Genomic DNA, 3,787 nt, shown 5'->3' with positions numbered 1-3,787 from the left:
TAGACGCATGGGGAGGTAGTCGAACCAAAGTCATCGAATGATTCCGTAGCCCTTCATAACCTGATTTAATTACATGATATATTGTTTTTGTACCTTGTGAGATTTCATCTCACCTTGCACAAAACAAACTTTCAGTAAATACCACTGAAACATTAAGGCTCGAGCTATAGGATAATCATTCCCATTAAATTTACAAGAAGGGAAATATTCCTTATCACTTTGTTCGATGACAAAGGATTTGGATTTCTTCCTGAAGAAGGTGTTCCCACAATGTTATATGCGATCACCCAATGCACAGATATGTTAATCACTGATTTGATCTCATTCTCATACATCAAAGTGACCTACACTTTACATTTGAGTTCACAATCTTCTCAAGATTTAGAGTAACTGTTATAAGTCGTCATGCACCAACATCATTCTTTATCAAGGTGTTTAAAGATGATGACTCACGTAGTCTATTCGATGCATGGCACTACCTTGCTTTTACACCAACATATCAACTCAAAGCCTTACCTAGGGTTAGCATGTTGGGTTCGGTTTGACCCGTCAACCCGTTTAGGCCAACCTGAACTCGACACGATTAGCTAAACGGGTTGATACTTGAAACCCGAACACGACACGTTTATAAACCAGGTAACCCAACACGACATGCTTGACCCATTTAGCTAACGGGTCGTGTCAACCCAAATGACTCGATTTTTTTTTTTAGGGATTTTTTTTTCCCCAAAAGAATAAGAGCATACAGTGAGCAACTAGCACAAGCCAGAAATAGCTTAATAACTAGACACATAAGAGGAACTTTAAGCATAACTACTCATCAGACTCCTGTTATTGCTTGAGAATCTCGGCACAGCTAGACAAGGCCTTGCCTTCATGAAGCCCATTGCATTGGCAAAATGATTGACCAATCAGAGAATACCAAAGCTACAGACTACAATCACTCTTCTTCACTAGATTTCCCCATTTCATTATTTCAAAGCTTTTGTACCTCCTCATACACACCATATTACGAAATTAAAACACTCAAACAAAAATCCGTTTCTACTTTCTAGCAGACAATCTAAAAAATTGGGATTTTAAAATCAAATTAGATGATTCCCAAACTTTGCCTATAACTATACATCAAACATTGTTAGGAGCCATGTATAATGTATTTCCAAATGAAAATTAAATGACTTCTAATTTACCGTGTGCGTGTGCAACGTGTAACAAAATATCAAAAGTGCGGAATTAAAGGAGACAAATATTTTTTTAATGAAGTGGAAACTCAATTAAGAGAAAAATCACTCCGGGGCAGCCAAACCCAGGAAATCTACTATCAGAAGACAAAGCTAGTACATAGATAGTAACACTCACATACCCGATGCAGCAATCGTATCTAGCACTTTGACACATAACCCAACATGAACGCCTTCCAACCAAGTTTCCTACTTGAAGGGGTCTTCTATGGATTCCTTTACCTTAGGGCTCCTTCGTAAGATAGACTTCAGTTATGAGCACAGCAACAATACACAACGGCAACGACTTAAGGGCTAGCGGATCTTCACAATTTCTCCCTAAAATATACTCTCTAAGCTATGAAGAATTCAATACTGAATTCTGTAAATTGTACATGCCTAAAGACCTCTATTTATAGGCTAAGAAGACCTAAAATGAGTCTGTCTTTGATTTCTCTAGCGGCAATTGGACGCAAGTTGAGGCCATCCTGACGGACATTGTGTAATCGACTTTCCATAACGTGCTTCACGCAATACCATATCAGGGCCGCATCCGGACGGTGTTCGAATGATTGGACTTCTGCTGCATGTAAATACCATAATAAGGACCACGTCCGGATGGTGTTGCCCTAACGTCCGGACGATTGCAATTCTTCTCAACATCTTGCCTTATCAAGGATAGTTTCCGGATGGTATTGCCCTGTCGTCCGAACGGATGTAGCTGTCTTCCCATATTTGTGTCTAAAAAGGAAATTGGATTTCTTGCCGAACACTGATGAGCGTCCAAACGTGTTGCCATGATGTCTGAACGGATGCAACCTTGAACTGTTCGAGACTTCTGGACACTGATGGGCGTCCGGACGCATGACTGGGCCGTCGGGACGGAATCTTGGGATCCGACTTGTCTGAGTTGGAATCTGCACAGAATCTTCTTTTGAGCATTTTGAACCACTTTTCTGAAATGAAAACTATAAAATAAATGGCATCCTTGATTATGTAGCAATATTACATAAATGTGATTTTGTCAAACAGAATGCAGCCAATCATTAACTAACAAACTCCCCATTCAGCCATTCTGGAACAAAAATAACATGACCAGTTTTAAAAATACATTTTCGGTCCAAAACAAAAAATACTCCCCCTTTTTGTCTCAAAATGACAAAGGGTAATCAAAAAGCGTATAGAAAAACCAGCTAACAAATTACTCCCCCTTAATGTCTTATCATGACAAGGGTAAACAGAGTAAAAACACCCCAGAGTTATAAAGTTTTACAATTATCCAAAACAGTAAAATGAAAATGTCTCAAAATAAATCAACAAAACACAAAAAAAAATAAAATAAAAATCAATCCTCATCATCAGGATGATGGTGCTGGAGACACTCTTGGATGTCAAGCTGGCACTGCTCAACTCTAGTACTGATAGAGCGGACCTCCCGCTGAATAGAGCTGACATCCCCTTGAATAGAGCTCAATGCAGCCATAATTTGAGCAAATCCTGCATCATAAAGTGGAAGTGGATGAGCAGTCTGAGAAGAGGAAGCTGCTGCATGCTAATCATCCTGACCTGGAGGAGGTTGATGAGCTACGCCTTGACCTTCGAACCGCAACTGAGCATTTGACTTCATGAGAGTCTGACTACCAAGAGGATCCTGCACTCTCTTCAAGGGCTTTGTAGAGACGTCTATCTGAGACTGAACAATGAGCTTCGTGATCAAGCATGCAAAAGGAAGCCCTATAGAGTGTTCATCTCTCATCTCCAACATAAGGTTGAGGATGTACTTATATAAGCAAAAGGGTATCCTCATACACAGAGCATACAAAAACTGAGCCCTTTTCAACACAAGCTCTGCGTGCTGTGGGCCAGAGATTATGTAAAACAATTTTTGCAAGTAGCTGGTGTGGGGTAGAGAAAGCACCTATCTTAATAAAAGCATGAGCTCCCTCAGCTGATCCAATGAAGGAGGCTCTACTACCTCAATGAAAGGATTGGCAGAAATAGGTAGAACTGGAACATCAATGATGACACTAATGACCTGAGTATCAATCTGAATGACGTCTTGATGTGGTCTTTTGTTTACCAAAATATATCAATAATAAATAACCACTCGCAATAGAACGAATCCTTGTAAGATAGGGCTATATTGAGGGTGTTGAACCTCAAGGACTGCGTAAGTGTTGCTATCAAGTTTTTCAAGATTAAATATAACTTAATTAAAAAAAGTTTGATTTTTGTTTTCTAAAAATAAATACATAAATGTGAAAGACATAAATGTAAATAGAGTAGGGAAGAGAGAAAGAATAGGGGATTGATTTCACCACTTACTGCATAGCAATGGTCAATCATAAATTAACAAGGGAAATTCATACTATGGATGACATAGGGCTTGTCTCACTCGAGTAGTCAAGAAATTACCTCTAAAGAATAAGTATAACCCATCTTCAGTTGGCACAGACCGTCCACCTAACCATTAAGATGTGGTACGACCTGTCTTTCCTAGGTATGGATTAGCTACGTCTTTAATAGGATACACACAATCAATGGAATAGTATAACCCATCATTATTT

The sequence above is a fragment of the Alnus glutinosa genome, chromosome 6, assembly GCF_958979055.1.
Source record: "Alnus glutinosa chromosome 6, dhAlnGlut1.1, whole genome shotgun sequence".
Classification (NCBI taxonomy): Eukaryota; Viridiplantae; Streptophyta; class Magnoliopsida; order Fagales; family Betulaceae; genus Alnus; species Alnus glutinosa.
This window is presented reverse-complemented; position numbering follows the sequence as displayed.